The sequence below is a fragment of the Anas platyrhynchos genome, chromosome 1 (genome assembly GCF_047663525.1).
Source record: "Anas platyrhynchos isolate ZD024472 breed Pekin duck chromosome 1, IASCAAS_PekinDuck_T2T, whole genome shotgun sequence".
NCBI classification, from domain to species: Eukaryota; Metazoa; Chordata; class Aves; order Anseriformes; family Anatidae; genus Anas; species Anas platyrhynchos.
Genome location: NC_092587.1, coordinates 63,157,685 through 63,179,306, shown reverse-complemented (window position 1 = coordinate 63,179,306; position 21,622 = coordinate 63,157,685). Strand labels below are relative to the sequence as shown.

Genomic DNA, 21,622 nt, shown 5'->3' with positions numbered 1-21,622 from the left:
TCATGGCTAAGAATAGCAGTGAACTCCGAGCAGGACAGCGTGTTTATATCCGGGAGGGGAGGAAACCCTACCAGAAGCAGGGCCATCAGTCAAACTTTCTCTTTAAGTGGCTGATGAAATTTTAGCAGACGGCTCCCCAGAGCTTTCCCCAGCGTGGGACGCCGTTCATTGTGGTGGGGCGGCGTTCATTTCCACCAGGGTTTTGAAGCCTGGGTCGCAGAGCCAGACTGCAGCGTCTCTGCCCGGGCACAGACACAAGCAGCAGCTCCAGAGGTGCTGGGGTACTGAAGCCCACCGGAGCCCAGCAGCTCTCAGGGAATAAAGTCACTGCTGCAGACATGCTAAAAGGCAGAACTGGGACTTTCTGTGGCATAAATTAAAATGCTGGCAGTTACTGGGAGGAGGGACAGGGAGAAGGACAGACAGCAACACAGACAAAAGGAAAAGAACTTTTAAAAGATTTAAAGGCTGAGATTGCTGTAGAGTGCAGGTAATTACTCTACCTAACCAAGGCTACAGTCCTCTGCGGTTCTGAATCGAGCACCTGAGGGTCTAACTGCTCTAAGTTGGTAACTTATGAAGAGCTTATAAAATCTCACTTCTAATCAAGGGATTTAATGCCAGTATCTCGTAACAGTAACATGCACACCACACAGTACAAGAGACTTGCTCCATGGAATACATAACATAGCTTCGTACACAGAGCTGTGATTTCCCATTTGCTTTCATAACCTGCCATGCTTGATGACACCAGAAAGCACAGAGAGAGCCTCATTCTGCCCTCGCTGTCTTTAGGAGAGCGCTAACACTGACAATCAGCTCTCATCTAGCATGGAAACCTAGAGCGTGAGTGGGATAAAACCCCTACATCCTTTCTTACCTATTTTCTTTCACACTTATCAAACCATTTTCCAGGAAGTGTAGTTAACACAGATTTGTCAAGTTTCCTTTACGAGGAGGTGATGCTGCTCCCACTTCTCCATGCTGGCTGAAAAGATGTATCAGATATTTACTTTCTTCTCTCATTCAAAAGTCTGAAAGAGACAAATAATGCTCACGTCAGACACGGAGGAAGACCGCCTGTTCTTAACACGAAGACCTGCTGAAATACAGTCTTTTCCTTTCAATCCACGGTGTGAAACCTTACCTTGTAACTCAGCAGTCATCGTCACAGACTGAAATAAGAATATTATCTATTTCTAGAATCTCTGACCACCTATAAAGAAACTAACAGCAAATAGTAATAATTCAGAAGGTAGGAAAACACACATTCACCACTTGTATTTTGGTCTTAAGTCAATACACACATGCATGTGCATGGAGGGGAAGAGAATGAGGGAGAAAAGGGAATCCAGGGGTGGGAAGGTTTGTTCCAAAGCTGCTTTGACTCTTCCAAAAATATCTGGTCTAATGAGGAGCATTTCTCCCTCCTGCAAGCCCTGATTCTTTACCTAAAGTAGCCATGTCACAACTTCGGAAACGTAAAGCCAAATTGCTTCTCAGAAAAGCAAATCTGAATGATGGGATCATAGCTGAAGCACTCCAGCTATTTGGCTGTTTCCCTGTATTCGAATCACAAGTTTTGTGCCAGCTATGGAAAAAGATTGTTAAAAAAAGGCTGGTAAAGCTAGAGACCTCGCAACTAATTACACGCAGTGCTCAAAAACCTTGCTCCGCTAATTGAGCAGAGCTCACTACTTCTGAAGTAGGAAGGTTTAGTCTCCGCTCAGAGTAAAACATAAGGCAGGGTGTACACAGCAGCAGACACATCTGAACCGCTGCACTTCAAAGGGCTGAGCACCAATTGATCTGTTATTATCTGAAGATGGCAACAGCTCAAAGGCAGAGAGAAGCAGGGGAAGTTTTAAGTGTAAAGCTTAAACGTGGACTTCTGACGCGTTTGGCTTTGCGCTGACTGATTAGAGTAGAAGAATGCGGTAAATACAATTTAAAAGTTAAATTACCATATGGCCATAGCTAGAGGTAAATTTCAAAAGTAGAACATGTAAATAGTTTCTCGCTGTCTGAACAAATAATTTTACTTTTAAACTAAGCCACTTGGTAACTGGTACAATTGATTTTTGCTTGTAGTCAGTTACTGAATGGTTTTGCATTTCGTTTCAATAGCCCCAGGCTGCAACGCTGTATCTGCTATGCATATAATCTTTGGTATCTACTATGCATATAGTCTTTGGTTGGTACAGATTGTGTTCATTCTGTTAAAAGCAAAAAAAAAAAAAAAAAAAAAAACAACCAACCAACCAAACCACAAAAACTAAACAAAAAAATGAAGCAGCCACCATGCTCTGCCAGCTATTAAAGGACATTGCCATCTTAAATGAAATGAAGGAGTGCTGCAAAACCTGGCTCTGAGTTTGGCATTTAGTCCCCGCGTGCCATCTGTGCTGGAAGAGCCATGGCGAGACAGCAGCCCACGTGGGCCAGAGCCCCTCCGAGCAGTTCAGCGCAGGCATCGCCCTCTTTGGCCAAATAGGATTTGGACTTTGGAGTTCCCAGGAGCACTGCAACAGAGGCTGAAATCAAACACTGCGCTGGACTGAGCTAGAGCAATCCTAATTATGATCCTCTTTGCATGTTGCCATATTGATTTACTTCTGCGTCTATGCAGGCTACAGAAAGTTCGTCTTTGGCAGAGTCTTCCTAAAACCCAGTGAAAGCTCTTATGGCTTTGTTTTCCCTTTCAACTGCGGGCAAGAGCCAGAGGTATTGCAAGAAGTAGAGGAAAACTTCTTGCCCTTTGTACCCTGCAACTTTTGTTCTGGTCCTGTGATCCTTAGGAGACAAAGAGATCTAATATCCTCAGGATGACCTTTTCATTTTCACAGGCATGCAGCATTGCAGCTCAGCCCACAAGCCCCTAATAAACCTGCTCTCCGTGGCAGTCATGGAGCGTGCTAAATATTAGTACCAAAAATACAAAGCCCCGAGTGTTCACAAAGCGGTATCAACGAGAAGATAACACATGACACAAACCACTTGGTGGAGCCCCGTGGATGCACATTTCCCCTCGCTGACACAGATGGCGAGTAACAGAATCCTCCCTGACCCACTTTTGGATGCTTTTGTCACCTGCTTCATATGCTCGTGTAAAACGGGAGATTTCAAGCCGGAGAAAAGCTTGCCATAGTTGTTACCGGATTAGCAGGAATATCTTTTTCAGCTCATACAACAAATGCATTTTCTGCCTTTGAAGAGACCCAGTTTAAGCTTTAGTCTATTGGCAAGGCTGTATGGGGTCTTTAAACCCCCCAGCAGAAGCAACATCCATCATTTGACAGAGGGAAGAGGCGTGGGACAATCTGTACAAAGTGACCTGGGCTTGTCATTTGCTATTTAGGGTTTGGGGACAATACAAAGGCAGCACAAGTCCCACTAATGAGAATAGTGGGGCTCTTCATGAGCAGAGCACGAGCAGAATATGTCACAGGCTGCTGCAGTAGTCTACTCCAGTGGGTTCACTCATTGTCTAAGGATATTACTGCCTCCCCTAAGCATTTCTGTGTGCTGGATTTGGGGGTGTGGAGCCTTGTGGTGGAATGGGGAGTGGAGGAGAGAAAGTATTTTTCTTTTCTGCTTCCTCTCGAAGCACTGCAGACATCTCCCAGAGCCAAAGACAGCTCTCAGTCTTGCCCTTGCCTGAAAGAGCAATTTTATAGCATAAGAGCAAGGGAAAAGTGCAGCCTATAGGGCCTGAGTCATGAGAGTTATCGCCTGTAACGTTCATCTATTTAATGCTGATTAAGTACAAGACGGCATAAGTTGAATTTTTATGTGCTTCACGGAAATCAGCTAATGACTCAGAACCACAAGAATGAAAAACAGAAAGCTCAGGACGGTCTCATTTTTGGCTGAGGGGATGAGGGAGTCAGATGACCCAACATTTCCTTCACTTACAGTGCACAGCCCCGGACTGCAATCTTGAGAATCAGCGAGAAGGCTGTTTCTCATTGCAAGCAGGTCAGGATGAGTGTGAGGCTGTTTAGTGGCAATCTTGATGGAGAGAAGTTGTTTTAAAAGGCCGGCTTTCCTGAGAAATGGGCATGAGTAACTCAGGTACCACGCGCTTCCCACTGTGCAAAGAGATGATTTACTGTGTAAATGGTCATGTGGCTGTAAGGTTGGGTGCTGAACTGCTGAGAGCATCGCAGTCAAAAGCAGCATAAGAAAAAGCTTTGGGCACAGCACCCAGAGCCATACTGCTACTGCACTGAGGCACTGCATTCCAAAGAAGGATCTGATTTTGGTGAGATGAAGGAGGCTTTTTTGGCTGTGGACTGAACTGACTCAGTTTAACTTGACTCCGTGCTCAGCCTTCAGAGCTGGCTGTACATTTCACAATGTAATTGCCTCCTAGAAGTTTGTATGTTGAAATAATTACGGAGTTTGAAGCCCCCAAGTCTGTCCCCTGTTCAGATTCAGCTGGTGTGTGTTTTCTGGGCATCTCTGAGCTGGAACTCAGTAGCAGTCCTCTCCTAAAACTAACTGATTTATACAAAAGATCTGGCATCTCTAGTTTCTATTGAATTGCAGTCACTGCATATGGCCTGATAAAATCAGATAGTCAGATAAAATCAGGAAATCTCGACATTTATTCTCTGATTACCAAGCAAGCTCAATTTCATCATGATGAAGTAGAAGCCAGTGGTTATAATTATCTCCCTTTTCTTTCATCTAGTTTTTAATATTTGGGTTTAAGATGGAAAAATTACAAATGAATAAATCTGCACCACGTCCTGTCAAGATTTTCCTCTGTATAATAATAATATTCATATCTCTACAATAATGAACAGCTGGAATAAATTTTTAGTAAAAATATTAAAAACTATATTGTAGAATAAGCCACATGGAGTCCCTGTAATTTGAGCAAGGTAAAAGTTTTCATAAAAGCTATTGAGAAAGGAATATGATTTTTTTTTTTTTCAGGTGACTTTTTTGGATTTTAGTTTTACAAGCGGACACGCTTTTGCTTTACAGTGCTCAACTTTCTAGTGTTTACATTGAACAAACACTTGGGGTAAAAATGATTCATCAATCAGCCACTCTGGACGCTGCTTCTTCTCACTAGACCTCTACACTGAGGTGTACCGAGCTGCTCAAGCTGTGTTAAAGCAAAGTTTTCGGCTGCAGTTATAATGACCTAACCCAGTGCTGGTGCTAGGCTGGCTGGAAAGCTGTTTCGCAGCCCTGCCTCTCACCTGCAGACATCACCACGCACCAGCTGCTGTTCTTACAAAGTCTCTGAGAAGTTCACAGGCAGCCAATAGATCAGCTAAAATCGAAGCAGTAAAACTCCACACAGCTTCTCAAGGGAAACAATTTGGATCCCCAGTTCAGCGGCCAGTTGTAAAGGGCAGCACCAGGGGAAAGTGGAATGAGGAAAGAGGCAGATGGGAATTACGGGAGTAGCTTTTCAGTGCTCCCTTTTCTCTCCGCATTGTTTCCACAGACCATACATCTAAATGACCCTCAAACTGGAGGCAGGATAAATTGGACCCTCCCTAGAGATCCTTGCTTCTTCAGCACTCATCTGCACTCCTGGGAGCCTGCTGTGGACAGATAAAATATGTTGCAGTGCTTGAGGAATTTTTAATAAAAATATTAAGGCCATTCTGAATGAAAGCGATTATCTACTTGTGAGAGCACCAGAGGGAACGGTAGAATGGTAGGTGCAGATGGCATCTAGGTCAGCAGGTCATCAAGATGCCAGCACATCTGTGCGTTTTACCAGAACCTCCTTAAACTAAAGGCAGACTAAGCACAGAGCAAGACAGAGGACAGGCTATAAACCAGAGCCCTCGAGAAGTGATGAAAGGAAGAAAAGAACAGGCTTAGAGCCATAAACCACCCAGATAAGGAGGGAAAAGTAAATCCTAATCCAGGGGTGGAAGAGGATGAAGAAACAAAAGATCACTGCCAGCTCCTAAGAGCACAACAGCAGCACTTGGCTTCCAGTCCAAGAAGAACCCAGGAGACACAATGAGATGTCCACAGCTGCTGCCCCTTTTCCCTGTGCACCACTGCAAGTAATCAGGGCAGACCACCTGAATTCATACCTCTTGGCGATTGGGAGCATGAAATTCTGTTTTGCATCAAGTAAAATCACCATTCTCCCCTGTATTGTCTCACATAGAGCTTTGTTCCATGGTTATGGCTGTGTTATGGCAAAATGGGTTTGGAGAACACAAACCTGGCAAGGTTAGCCATGCCAACCATATCTACTAGCACTACTTACACTCTTTTTACCCACCTGAGTGCAAACTTTTAGCTTGCCTGAAATGCTCTGGAGAGACAAACGTGTGTCTGTTCTCAGTGTTCCCCATGATGAGTAGAAAAGTACAAGCTCAGGATTTCCAGCTCCTCCTGCTAGTAGGTACCACCGGGCTCCTTCCTCTCAGAAGCTGGGAACAAGGCTCTCTCCGAGGAGATGAGTCTCTTGTGCTTTCTTTTGCCCATCCTATGCTCTGTTCTCCTGCATCATTCCACTCCAGCTTTCTTCTCAGTTGGTAGGAACTTGTAACCTTTGAATGGATATTGTTCAACAAATTTTAAAAAATTCTGAGTTTTGCCTCATTTTGGAACTTACAAAGTTTCCCGTGGCTCCAGCCCACAGCCAAAAGTCATCTGCAGGTCAGCTGAAACACTCCAGGGTCCCTGCAATGGGGTTGGGAAGCTTTCTGGGCAGTATTTGCAGCCTGGAAGATGCAGAAATCAAAACCAGACACAGTCTGAGAGCATGCCCACTGTGCTCACTGCCACTAAACTTGCTCAGCAACACCTCTCAGTGGTGTTTTCTGTCACCTCTGGTAGACCAAAAATTTCATTCCAGCCTGCTTAATGACGACTCAATTGTGCTTTGCTAATTTGGTTTGTCCATAGCAATGTAAAATGTCAATTAATGAAGCCCTCCGAGTGAGGGAAACATAACCCCTGCTCTTTTCTTCCATCCCTGGGCCATGGCATCCAAGGAGCCTCAAGAAAAACCCCAGCACAGCCCAACTCTGAAGAAATGCTGCAGAGATCACCGCACACCTTGTGATTTGGGCCTGTTTCTAGCTATTTCTGTACTCCGTAGAGCAACAAGGGTGAGGAACGTGAAAATCCTAAAGATGGGGTTAGTCTTTGGCACGAGGCTGGCGTCTGCCATGGGAAATTAATCCACTCTGAGCTGCAGCGAGCTGAGCTGCTGAGTTTGTATTCGTGTCACTGAGACCGCTTACACTCACTGCTGCTCTGTGAACTCTTCTTAGTCAGCCCCGACAGTGGCTTACATCTTGATTAAAACAATAGCCTACAGATCATGACCCATTAAATAAGGAAAAACGACCCACCTAATATCATTTTTATAAATCAGAAGTTCACCTTCCAAAATATTTTAGGGAGATGAATAAAGCGATAGTGGGGATTTTATTTATTTCTTATTTTATTTTTTTTTGGAGAAGGGGGATTAGAGGGTCCCAGGGCACTTTGTCACTGAAATAACCACATCTGTCAGATAAATTGGCAGAGCCATTACATGTAGTTTCTAGAAAGAGTTCCTCATATGCTGAGGTCTTGGATACCTCACAAAAGATTTGCTCTCCGGTCAGTTGAAGCAAAATCATATTAGAGAGGAAAAGTAGTTCAGAGCCAGTTAACGTTTTTGATTTTCTGAATGTCACATTGTCCAAAATGTTAATGGGAAAATGAGGGCTCATAAGAGGCGACTTGACAGGAATCACATTTTAATTTCCTTTGCAAAATTTTGGAAGCTGCTCTCTCTCTCTCTCTCTCTCTCTCTCTCTCTCTGCAGTGGCCACCTTGCTGTTGCTGCCTTTTGGGGGCCCCCGTACCCACCCTATGAAGAACAGACATCCCAAGGCCCTTCCTTTCTTCTTTTGCAAGATGCAGTCAGAATCCCATTACATTTTTTAATTTGTTTAACTGGCTTCTAACTTCTCAGGCTCCTGTCATGCCATAAAACTGACTGATGAATGACAGGGCCCTGCTAGGTCTGCCTAGTGTGTAATACGAGCTCCCGGGGCTGGAAACAATAAAACACAATTTTCTGAGAAAGGGGGTTTTTGTGAGAGACATGCTAGCCCTGACTTCACCACACCCTTTGATTTTGTCAGCAAGTTACGGCTGGGTTTCGTTGCAGTTTCTATTATTACGAGTCCTCGGTTCTCAAAGGTAGGGAGGATATTCTGGGCAGCTCAAGGTCATTTAGGAAGAGAGCTGATGAGTGCCGTGCCGGAGCCTCGCTCTGCACGTCCAGGAGCTGGTGGAAGAGTTGCATAATGACACGGCCACGGCTCACACTGAGCAGCCTGCAAGAGACAAGAATTTCAGATGAATCGGAAGGCAGTCCCTCCCCTCCCACAATGACCTCCTTGGCCAACCTGCTTGGAGCTGCCCTGAGCTGAAATTCCTCTCTATCTTTTCCCATTACACTTTCAAAGGACTGTGGCTTGAAAAGAACAAAGAAAGGGCTGCCATTAGAGTCCGGCATTCAGCTATTATTGTCGCATGCTGGTTTGGAAACAAAGTAAAGAAATGTTAATGTAAGGTTTCAGCTGGCTGTGTTAATACAGTCAGGCTGTCCTGGAAGAAAGGCTTCCTCAAAACTCTGAACACTCTTTCTCTGGCTTTCTAGGCAGAACTGATCAGATCCCAATCCAGGCAGGGGGACAAAGCAAAGAAACGGGGGAAGAAAGGAAGCCTTTTTGCTCCATCATTCAACACATCTGAAGCAGCAAAGGTGCAGGAGAGCTGGGAGCTCTGCCCAAGGCTACAGAGGGGCTTGGGCAGGGACAGAATCAGGAGCTGCAAACAGCCCCCCCCCCCCACTGTGGGGCCATCTCCTACCTCTGGACTGGGAAGGGACACAGATTTCACTGGCTCTGTTCTGGTTCATGCTGGGACAAGCAGGCAGGAGTGAGAGATGTGGGCATCAGGCATCGTCATACTGGTGCTGCTGGAACAAGCTTCAGTAAAAGCTGTTGTTGTAGCTCTTCACAGAGGCAGCTGTTCCTCTGCCCTATCCAAGCACCTCTAGAGAGCACGGGGAGGCTGGAACAAGGCTTTCCCCAACCTTCCTGAAGCTTTCCTGGGGACTTTTTCAGTCTTTGTACTCCTGAGATTTGGAGATAAATGTGGGACAGGGCTTTGCTTGGGAGACACAATCCTGTGTCCTCAGGCCACAGCTATCTGTAAATCAACCCTAGAGCAAAATCCCAAACGGGCAATAAGGTAGGATGCCACATCATTACAGCATCTTGCAGCAGGCTGTGCTGGTGTCAGAGCCAGAGAAGCAGGAACGCATATGCCCTTACCATGACAGCATAGGAGATTTTGTTTTGCTTTTGAATAAATGATTGATAGGGTAAAGGCAACTGGGGGAACAGGTCAAACAAAGCTAATGAAAAAAGTAAATCCAGTCGTCATCCTGTTATATCACTTGCTAATAGAGTGGTGTTTAGCAATAGCTTGTGTGTTGTAAGGCTTAAGGTTATCAGCAGAGTGACTGCAGAGAGCTGCTTAGAATTCATCCCACATCTGCAACCATAACCCAGCAATTTAGACAAAAACATGTACTCTCCATAGGTGCGTGGCATAGGCTATTACAATTATTAATACAGTAATAGTCATAATAAATTACGTATTGAGTGTATTTGTTATTCAGTGGAAAACTTAATTATAATATCCAAGCTGGCAGCAATTGATTTACTTTTTGTTATCTCTGAAATTGTATAATTAGTTCCCAAGTTACAACTCCTGTGAAATCTCTGCCTTGTAGGGGGTAGGAGATCTGGAGTTACAGCTGCAACCATTGCTCTTTCTGGCAAAGAGCGCTTTCCCTGGAGAATATTAATTTTTAACATAAAAATGAAAAATGAGTAAAATTGTGTTGTATAAAAAAGGGAATGCTCTGTATGAGCATCTCATGGAGTCTGCCCTCGTGTTGGAGGGATGTCCTTGGTAAAAGGAGCTCTCTAGTGTCCAGTTGCAATACTGCAGTTCGGAAAGAGGATGCTGTGAGCACACAACCTAATAAAATAAATGTGCAAAGCAAATGGAAGGCCTATGCCTCTTGCTCGAGGTACTTAGTGCTAATGCATAACGTGTAAAGTGCTACTTAAACATCACTATAACCCAAACCAACACTGTACTCAAAGGCTTTAAGGCACGAGGCAGAAATCTCATTCGTTCCCACCTATCCTTCTCAATCTGTTTTTTTACCTTTTTACTTCTGCTGCACTTCTGAAGTTGCTCCTGCTCGGTTTGTGGGGTGTGCACATCTGCCAGCATCCAGGCCATGGCAAAAAGATTTACAATTTTACTCTCTTCCTTTCCAAAGACAGCAGAAGTGCCTGCCATCTGGGGAGCCAAGGTCAGGTGCAAATAACAGCTTGAGGTAGAATATTTGGTACAAATGAATGCCTAATTGCAGCTGCTGACATTTAACGCATGCACCTGATAAGGCAAAATTGTCTCATGCCAGACAAAACAAGCCCTTGATCACTAATCATAAAAAGCACAGAAAGTATAAAAAAGATGAGTGGATAGTAGTTTACAAAGGTGGCTAGTCACTCTGTTTTTCTAAAATGAAGACCTTAATGCTTTAACTAGCAGTTATGCAGCAGGTTTGGCTGCATGCTACGATAATAAACACATTGCCTTTACACTGCTTTTAATGCTTGCGTTCTGCTTTTTCAACAGGTTAGTGATAAACTCACTAACGTTGATAAAAATGAATTTAAAGGTATATCTGGTCATCACTGGATATCACAGATGGGGAATAATGGCACGACAAATTGGCAAACTGAGATTATCTGCAAATATTATGAGACACTGGAAACTCTTATAAAATACACCATCATTTTAATAGCATTTTGCTATTATGGCACCTCCCTTGTGGATACTCTGGTTTAATATTGCAAATATGAAAAACGATGACACAGTTGAAGCTTTGCCACCAAAAAGCACCATCTTGTGCTTCCTAAACCCTGCTTCCACAGCAGGGCTTATTTTAGAGTAGAAAATAAATTAAATTAAGATATAATAATTAACTAAATGTGTTTCTAAGGCAAAAAGACCCGCACAGGGCTAAGTTGCTCACCTTTAATCACTACGAACAAAATGATGGTGGATTCCCTGCAAGCTACTGCGAGCCAGGAGTTGAAACCTTTCACCTTTAGATGTGTTCTCAGCAGTTTCTTCTTCTCCCTTTATTGGCCTCCATTATTGGTGTTCAGCGTACAGAGAAGCCATAGTTTTAGTAGCTGAAAAATACTTTAAAGAATAAAAGCCACAAACAACAAAGCATCCTGCCAGACTCCGTTCAATCATGACGATATTCATTTTTCTTTTCCTCCACCCAGCATTTCAGCTGAGATTTAAAGTGATTACTCTTGCTAAATGCAAAGCCCATCATATGAAAAATCTGCAGCCCTTTTTCCATTTTTTTTTTTTTATTATTTATTTCAAACCTGCAGTCATGGTGGCAATAGTTTGACCATTCTTGTGTCTTTTTTTTCAAAATACAACAAAGTGCCGACATATTCTGAACAGAAAGCTAAAGTGTTTCTTGCTTTGTAATAAAGTTCTCTTAAAATATATATATATAAAAGTCCTCTGATGCTTAATCTCAAAAACACTCGTTCCTTTTTCATTGAGATTAGGATTAGATCTTCTTTTCAGATCTCCTGCATAATCTAGCACAGAGAACTTCACAAAGTCCACAGCTAGGCTCAGTTTTATTTGCAGTATTGGCTCCTAGTACTCCACAGAGCCCTCACTCACCCCTGAATGAAAGGTTATTGTTGAATTCAAATGGACTGGAGCAGAGCCTTATGGAAGACAGCAGGTCCTGGGGTACCACAACCAGTTGTCAGGGACAACCTGGTATTTTGCACTGTATACTTCAAAAATGATAAACCAGAGGATGTGTAAACTGTGTTCTAACAAGAAGAAAATCCATAATTCAGGACAGCACAGAAAGCACCTGGTTTCATGCTTCATTTCCATTTCTAAACATAGAAGAGGCTCACAGAAGCATCTGCTGAGCTTCTGAATGAGTTTGGATCAGCTGCGAGTTCCTGCATGCCAAAAGCAAGCCAAAGTCACACATGAAATCAGGCCAATCTCAGGGACACGAGGTCAGCCTACATCCCAAACTGAGAGCAGAAGCACATACCTTTTGGTTTTTCATTTCTGCTATTCTTTCTCTCCCCTTATCAACAAGGATGGTCAGATTAGATTGAGCTTTGCAAGTGGAAAAAGATGTTGCTGTTCCATGAAGAGGTTCAATTTAGTAAGGTAAAGAGTTAAAGCAAAACCTAAGACTCCAGGGTATCTCCAGCGAGTGCCTCAGATCACTGGATCTGGATTACAGCCTGAGGGCTACAACAACATCAGTGGAAACTCCGGAGAGCAGAGCAGATCTTCTGGAGTGCCACTGGCTGTACAGAAGAAAGGTCTTCATTTGCTTGGTTTGAAGGGCTCTCGAAAAGGAAAATTACTTGGAGCACAGAAATAATGAAAAGTGTCACTCTTGCTCTCAGCTGCGGGATTTTATTCTCCCCAGTGGGGTGCAACATTTACCTCTGTCTTGGCTATCCGATGAAGGAAAAAGTGCAGTGAGGCTGCAGTCACATCTGATCTGCCACAGCCAGCACAAACCTGGCAAAGGTGATGGAATTTGTCATCCCCCTGGGACTACGAAGGGCACATGAACTTGTAGCCCCTGCCACCACCCGCACAGACACCCACAGAGGCCACGCAGGGTCACAGCCCTTGAGTCTGAAGGGAACTGCTGCACGTACCAGCACGAGGCACGCTAACGAAACAGCAGCCAGTGCTGCTGCTGCTTTCTGCCATCGCTACCACTATGAGAAGCAGAAGGCCTGTGGACGTGGGGTGACACTGCCAACGCTGAAAGTATCCACATCCCCTTTTCAGAAATGCCCTGCAGATCTGTGCTGCCACAGAGGTGGGGAGACACCTCCAAGGAGGCTGGCACAGCCCAGGGACCAGCTCTAAAAAATCAGCAGTCACATCCCTGTGATGCTGCCCCTGACCTCACCATCCCATCTCACCAGGGCAACTCGGTGGAGGTACATAGTACAGGGGGGATCCACAGCTTCAGAGCTGGTTTGGTGTCTGATCTCAGCCCTGCTGCTGAGGCACAGCTGTCTTGCAGGGCCTCACAAGGTTTCTCTGCCCAGAACTTCCCAAAGGTTCAGCTTCCAGAGCAGTAAATGTTTGCCGATCTGTAATATCTGCCTTTGCCCTATGTGGTGGCAGTACTTTGGAAATAGGATTTAAACTCCTTTGAGGATATAATCCCAACAGGCAGTTATGCTAAGACCACCAAGCACATACCAGGCAAATAACATTAGCAAATTCTAAAACAAGTGCATATGTAACGTAATTTATACTTATCAGGAGGGCACTTCATAGAGCAGGAAAAATATGAATTGGTCTGCTAAGACCAGCATTTGGGGAAAACAAAAAGCTCTTGGAAGAACTGTAAATGCTTTCCCTTACCAGCAAGCTACATATACCAGCACACCCTTTAAAGCTTCTGGTCATCACCCTGCAAGCTTGTTTGATTTTCCTGTGCTCTCATCTGGAGTTGCTAGGATGAGCACGGGAGTCATGCCTGAATCCCCGTAGTGCAGTGGCAGTGCAGGATTCCTGCTGGAGGACGGTGGAGATGCCAAAAGGCAAAGAATCCGGCCTTGCTGCTGGTGTCAGTGCTGACAGCGAGCCACCCAGCTGCCTCAGCTGAAAATTAGTCTCTCTGTCTCTCCCGTCCTGATGAATATTGATGAACTTCACAGCATCAAACGAAGCAAAGGCAGGACAGCTGTTTGAAGGGACAAACACTTCAGCTCTGGATTGGAAAGAAAGGAACAGACGCAGACAGGGGAGTGGCTGCGATGAGCCAAGGCAGCCTTCTCCCTCATTTGTCAAACTGTGATTTACAGACACACTTCCACTCACCCTGTGGCTGCCATTTTCCACATCCTATGTCCACAAATCTCTCGTGCTAATTAGATAGGCAATATGTGGGCTGCCTCCTCTATAAAAAGCTGCTCTGAACTGGGATGCTTCCCAGCTCATTTTAATAAATCATGACTGTAATTAAATTCTTTTGCTGTATATTTCTGCAGTAAAACCTGTATCATTCACTTTTTAGCCCTTTTTTTTTTTTTTTTTTTTTTTTTTTGCTGGCCGGCCACCTATCATTTTGTCTTGCTTCTGAAGCTGCTTTTCCTGCCTGGTCATTTGAAGAGTACCATCTGCTTGGAACCACCAGTCTAATTCTGCTTCTTCCTCCTTGTCCACACTTTCAGAGCCTTTCCTCATTCTGTCCATCCCCAAAGCCCCACTCATGCTTCCAGCCACTGCCCATACCATCAGTGACTACTTCAACTCACCCAATTTTCAGCTCAACAAGGCCATCCCATTGCCTCAAGGGCCACTTTTACCAGCGTGCTAACAAGTGAACCTGACACAACCCCTTCCCAACCCCTTCTGTGCTGGCAGGAGATGGGGAGGAAGCCCTGAGCTGGGTGCTCACACTCCTTTGGGTTTGGGGAAGCAACAATTGGCTTGAAATGATCACAGCCAGCATGCCAGCCAGCTGGCTGCAGCCACCTCAAAGCAAACACAACTGCCCGAAGCAAGGGTTGGTAATGTCAATCATGATGGACAGGCACTGTGCTGGCTAAGCAGCACGTTTCATTATTCACTTTGCAAACTTACCTGAAAGAAATTGTCCAGAAGCAACAAAAAAAAGAACCTGCGATTAGAAATAATTCTCCATCTCTTCATGGGAGCAGCAGTTCTGAAGCCTCTGATGGCCAAGGCTCACACCACGTTGGCTGTAGCCCATGGCAGCTCAGCAGGGCAGGATTCAGGTGGACAAGGGAGGCTCACCTGGGCCCAAGGCACCATCCTTCACTGGAGACTGTGCCATGAGGTATGGAAACCACAGCTCTCAGAGCTGTGCCTGTGGTGGTGCCTTGCCAGGACTCTCGGCCTCCTGCAGGCTGCACCTTTTAGCTACAGACTTGAGGGCCTGGACAGAAAGTAATTAGTAGTAGTAGTAATTTTTAGCTATCGAAGTAAGAATTTTGCACAGAGAGGAAAATATTTTCTAACTGGTTCTGTCAGCAAAGACCTTGAGGCAAACGGAAGCACAGACACTTACACATGGGGCCCACTGGCCAGAGTGAAGGCTGTGGGTACAGCTGGGAGGGGAACCCAAGAGCCCCCATCCTCAGCTTTAAATCTCACTCCATCACCAGCCTTCGCTTAATTTTAATAAGGGTCCTGTCAATCCTAGTGCTTAGAGATAACAAGGCTGACCTCAGGAGCCACGTTTTGGCAAAATGGCAAAAACCTAAAAGACAAAGGAGACGTAAACGGACTGAGAAGTTGGACAGGATCCGGATCTGCTAAAACAGTGTTAACATTGAGTCTTTTCCTCGGTTTAAAAAAGCATTTCTGAGACAGGGGTGCGTCAAGCAGAATCTTGTTTTGTGCTCCTTCAGGAAATTTCTTAATAACTTTTTTTTTAACAGGGTCATGTTTAAAAGGGAGAGCCCCTTGTCTTTCACCTCCTCAAAAGCATGCTGTAAAAAGCGCTAATGTATGAGGTTATAATATAGTGTGGGTATAAAACATTCATTCATATATATTCGTTCATTTCAGATTCAGAATAGACTGAGATATGCCTCTTTTTGCATAACTCCAAGCTCAGCTTTGAACATGTAAGTGGGGAAAATTAACATTAAAATGAAGCCTTAAACTGCGGTTCCTTGAAAGATGCAGAGCATGAGGAATTCAAATGGCTCTCACTCAGTGACCCAGTTAAAATATACAGCTCAGGACTGCAAGTTGGTGGCAGGCATTTCGGGGACATCAGGAGGAGGCTGCCTCTGCCCTTCTCCCAGCTTCGCTGCAAGCTGCTCTTCCAAGGCAGGCCCCAGAAATAAGCAGGTGGCCAGAGCAGGTTTCCCTAGAAGGTGTTCCCATGAGGTGGGATTACCCTCAGGCCTTACCAGGTAACAGGAAAACACTTGAGATTGAGGATGGGCTCCACGGAGAGGTGGCGAGGTAGCATACGATCGCGGGTAACATCACGTAGGTACCACTTGTATTGAAAATGCAGCTGCTGCTCCACATTAATACAAAGTCAAAATGTGTTCTATCAGATGAAGGAGAAATAACATCTCGGCATTTCCTATTATGTAAAAATGGCTTTGTTGAAAGAGGCAATATCTGAGTTCGGGGAACAGAGAAAATGAACTCCTTTTTTTTTCTTTTCTTTTTATTAGAAAAAGCATATTCTGACTACAGCAAGCAATCAAGTGAGCTAATATACAGCATTGTAGTGCTGTGTTGGTACAAAACCAGTGTCCTTGCCCTGCAGAAGGGTAGCAGAGCACACCATCAGCGTGGGGGGCCTCGTGAAGCTTTGCCCTCAGGACCCCCGAGTTGCCTGCCTTCCTCCAAGAAAACTCACAGACCATTACAAGGGAAGCTGAAGTGACAAAAGTTGTCATCTTTTCCACTATGTCCTTTGTCTCCTAGTGACAAGCTGCCTTATTCTTAAGGCAAAGTGCAGGAACAAGGGAAGCTTACAGCCACTGCAGCACCACAAAGACAGATGCCAGGAGCACCAGCCCCAGCCCCGTCAGTGAGAGCCACAGCAAAGCCTCGGTTTCCCTGTGGATTATCTGCTAGGGGAAAAGGGCAGCATGGATCTGGCAAACTTACATGTTCTCAGTGGAAAAAGACGTCATGGCTGCGTTCCTCTTCTTTGTGTTATTAGCTTCGGGTTTCATTTCTTTTTTCTTTCTCATCCATTTGCAGCTGCCGGGCAGGGTCTGAAGGAGGCCCCCGTGCAGTAGGCGTGAGCGTGACCTTTCCGTGTTACACAAAGGATGAGCCGTGGCTGAGATAAGCAGCTCTACAGCCCCCTGCCTTTTCTCCTGTTTCTGATCCTCTCAGCCATACCCCAACCAGGCCTGCTTTTCCAGGGACGGGAAGCAAAGACAACGCAGTGATGGAGTTTGGGGAATCAAGTGGTAATTTATGGTTAGAAGGCAACATGAAAGCAACCTGCTGGTTGTACTGTTACTAATACAGCCGGGTGTCAGCTCTCGTTGTGATGGCACATTCTTGACTCGTGTTCAGCTTTATATCCACCAGGACCTCCAGGTCCTTTTATATAAAGCTGATTTCTAGCTAGCCAGTCTCCAGTTTGTACTGTTGTGTGGGGTCACTATTTCACAGGTGCAGGACTTTGCTTTTGCCTTCTTGAACTTCATGATGCTTCTGTCATCTAATTTCTCCAGCTTGTTCACATCCCCCTGAATGATGGCAGCCTGGCCCACTAGCATATCAACTACACCCAATGTATAAAATAACTGCAAGCAGCATCATGAACGATATGATAGTCAGCTTAATGGCACTGTATAAACTGAGAATGCAGCAGGACTGACAGCTATGCTGCGTTCATCCTTTTACGAGATGTAAAAACACCCCGTGTTGCTGTCCTTCACAGGGTGGTTGATGCCCTTACTTTTGAAGATGAAACCAAAGGATGATGCAGTTTACAGAAGGAGCTTACAGAATTCCTCTGAGAAGATTTAGCAAGGGGTAGTAGAATTAAGGTGCCTTTTTATCTCTATCTCCACTCCCAGAAATCAAAATTGTTAGCATCAACCCAAAGCATGAAGCACATCATCTAATCTGGGAAAAAAAGATGCACTTTCCTGTGACCTTAGCTCAGTCATATAGGTCAGGCAGCAAAAATGAGCTGCTTAAAATAACATCTAAGCTGAGCTTCACTGCTCCTCTACATAGGCATTTGTCCACAGGAGGGAGAAAAAAAAAAAAAGCTCTATTTCCTTTTTGAGAGCTGCTAATAAATGCCACATTTTGTCTCCAGAGCTGCTTAGTCATTCAAATAAAGACAACAGCTAAGTAACAACAAGCAAGAATTAAATGGAAGATAATGCTGTGGTCTCAGCCATGCAAAGCCTAAATGTTTATTACTCAGAGTGAAGGGGGAAATGGTTCCTCTCCAAGAACTGTGCTGACAGCAATATCTGCACCTTCCTCTTCCTGTTTTCGCTCTTCCCACACAGCAGTGGTTTCATCTGGCCCGTTTGGATCATCTATCACGGCACGTTGAAACACCACGCAGTAAATCAATGGAATCAATTCTTGAATCCATTAGAGTCAAGTGCATGCTTAGAAAAATCCAAAGAAAATTTGGAGAAACTTACCAGCTCAAAGGGAGACATGGGGCAGTTTCCAATGTTCAGACCCAGATGGCAGAACAGCAACTGTGAGGACTTGTCTACCTGAAAGAGAGGGTTGGCAGCCTGTACAAAGGATGGAGACTCCTGCTATCACTGTTTCATGTTTCATGAAACATGCTGAACATGTTTCCTACTTACCTACAGCCTCCCCAGAGAGGTGCTAAGAAGTGAATTTGGTGAGTATAAACAAGGAAACAATAAATCAGACAAAGGGACCTCAGAGGTACCTCCCAAACCTAAAGGGCTCAGAAATCTATCATGTGCTTAAAGCCCAGCACAGAAAATCAACCCCTTCCTGGGCAGCTCTGAGCACCTCAGTGCTGAGTGGTGGGGATGGTGGGATTTTGACTTCCTCATGAAGTCCACTGCTCTGCAGGAAGAGGTTGTTCAGTTCACTGACAGCGTGGAGTAAGCAACAGATAGGAAATGGAGTAAGCCAAGGACAGTAACTATGCAATTAGGAGAGGGAGGAAGAGAGAGAAAGGAGGCAAGGCATGGAAAGGAGTGCTTGGTAGTATGAAAAGCAGCTATTTCAAAGAGCAAAGGACACGGAGAAATTATACAAACTAGTTAGAGGAACAGCTCTACTCTTAGCCTGGTAAATGCACGCCCAGCCAGTCCTTAAACTTGGACATGTGCACCACAACTCCACACTAGCCTTTCTGTGTTTTTCCTCTCTCTCTGAGGTTGCAGAGCTGGGGGAGAGACTCCCCACCTGGGAAGAACTGCAGGAACTCAGCCATGGCTCCTGCCCAGAGCCTGCAGGCTGAGGAGTAGCAGAGGCTGGTTCAGGAACCACCACCTCTCGCTGTGGTGTGTTGCTGAGGCACCTAGCTCAGCGCCAAGATGGGCAACAGCTCTGGGCCACCTGCCTTTCTTCCCCTTCTCTCTCCATGAATGCTGAGCTGCCAGATTCAAAATCCAGATTTCCCAAGTTCAAAGCAGAGCAGGCATTTGGGATCCACCACCTTGCAGCTATGAGGAGTGGCAGAACTGTGTCAGCTCCACTGGGTAACCTTGCCTCCAGACTTGGCAGGGAGGACCCGCTAGGGTGCTCAGGCATCCAGGAAAACCCACGAGCTCGAGGTCAGAAGACCTTTTCATTCAACCAAGGCAGATTGTGGCTCTGCAAGAAGCAGATTCCCGACCTCTGTTTCCCACTGACTTCAGGATTCAGCAGATTCCTGCCTCCTATGGCACCTCACCACTGGGAGAAGCTGCTGCTCTTGGCTGCCTGCTCCTGAAACCGTTTCCTGCTGAGCCTCAGGCCACATCCCTTCTCCAAGGTTCCTTATGCCAACAGCTCTGCACAATGCAGAGTGAGGGAATAGCTTTGACACTGAAAAGGAATTTCATTATCCTTGCAACCCCGGGACGTCTGCAAGCAGTTTTCGCCAAGAAAAAACATAAACATACATTTCAGCCTCATCAAAACAAACTCTCTTAGAGGAACTCCGCTTGGAACGGCTCTTGCCAGCAGTGGGGAAAGGAGATGCTGCCACAAACCACTTCAGTGACCGAGTGCTTGGCAGGGTCAGCTGTGGTATGGGAAAACCCTTTCCCTGAACTAGGGCTGGACCCATGGATTCCAGCATCCTTGCTATGTCCTTGCTAGGTAACATGGGTCCTTTTGCAACCTCCCTGTTTTGTGGCACAGGAGGAAGCTGCCATTACAACACCCAGTGAGCTCCCAGCTCTGAGATCTAATAAGCAGGAGCTGGAAGCTCCGTGCTGTTCTTTAAAAGTCTGCTGCTTTAAATTCAGCTGCAGGGACTCGTTCCTACGGTAGAAAACAGTCCTTCTACTGGAGTCAGATCTAAGCTCAAATAGCTTTGCTCTGCTGCTTACCCCAGGACATTGCCTGATAATAATCCTTTTGCACATGGCCACTTCCTTGGGGTTCCTGCTTCTATGGCTCCGCTCGCAAATAATCTGAATGCCTCCTTTGCTTTTCAAAGAGCCTCTCTCCTTCTCTCCAGAGGGGAAGCTAATCTGCTCATTTCTTCATTTCCATTTGGTGAGCCATTAAACCCAGGGAACAGAGTCTGTGTCGTAGAAATTCACTGAAGTACCCACTGCGAGACCTGCCTGAAGGGTATCTTTTGTCCTTGTTCAGCTCCTATGCTCGCTTTATCCCTTGGATGCAACATACACCATGCAAGTCCTGTTGGCTTGTTATCCCCAGGACAAAGAAAAAATAAATAAAAATTAGCCTAACCACAGAGAAATGACGTATATTGGCTCATCAGCCATTTCCCCTCCTCCACAATATCTTTTGTTACAAAAAGGGTGCCAAAATGCAGAAGAAAGCCTTTGTTTGTCTTTCAGACATGGAGAACCTGAACTCACTCCCCCGCCAAATCTGCAAGGATACCTGTTCCCTCCCCAAACAGAAAGCCACCAACCTTGCTCGGTCTCTGCCTGACAGCCACCCAGAAGGATCCAAGCAAGAGTCGGAGGCCCAATAAAATAGATGTTGTGCCTCGCTCTGAAATAGATACGGCAAGATGAGCTGGCGAGGAAGAAAGAGTCAATTTGTCTCGAGCCCCTGTAAAATCCCAGACTGTGTTCTCAGTAATATGATCAGATTTGGGGCTAGATGATCAGCTTTGGCAGTCCTAATAGAGTCTGTCTGCCAGTACTGTAATTGTAAACACAACCAACATCTGAATATAATAATAATAATGATAAAAAGTAATGTTACCATGGCCCACACCCACTGGGATGTCTCATTTTTGCTTTGGCTTTAGGATAAAGGGCGATGAGGATGTTTGGATCAGCAGCTTCATTTCAGCCAGTGTTTCTGATAAGTCTGTCACCACATTTGTCTCTGGAAAATATTAAGCACAACATAGAGCTCATTCCTCGATGATGTACAAGCAGCTTGTTTTTCTCATTTCACCACAAATCTTATTTATATATACACTGCAAATAGATTGATACCACACACAGAGCACATCTATAGGGCCTGATTTGCCAGTGTTATATTAGATTTACGGCCTTGTAATTCCATAGACTTTAATGAGTTTTACCAGACTAAAGCTGGTTCCTAAAGAGAAAGGATATATCATGAACATGCACACATTACTTGTATACCCACCCAGAAATGTTAGTACAGGCAGACACCTGGCACAGATGACAGCAGTTAAATTTGCTTCGCATTTCCTTTTATAAGGCCCTGATTTCAGTTGCTCCTAACTGCCAAACATTTGATGTTTGGGCAGAAATTTTCCTTCTAATGTGCTTGCCTCAGGCTAAGTGTTTTCAGACAGTTCCAG

General features: G+C 45.1%; 1 long non-coding RNA gene across 1 annotated transcript; it reads right to left on the bottom strand.

Annotated features, from left to right (window-relative positions):
* Positions 1-531: 531 nt before the first annotated feature.
* Positions 532-21,031, bottom strand: LOC101796909 (uncharacterized). Its single transcript, XR_005264510.2, has 6 exons — positions 20,750-21,031; positions 18,309-18,386; positions 16,792-18,197; positions 11,120-16,255; positions 6,269-8,327; positions 532-1,034 (listed from the first exon to the last, which is right to left on the bottom strand). It is a non-coding gene; the product is annotated as an uncharacterized lncRNA (long non-coding RNA).
* Between the last annotated feature and the right edge of the window lie 591 nt (positions 21,032-21,622).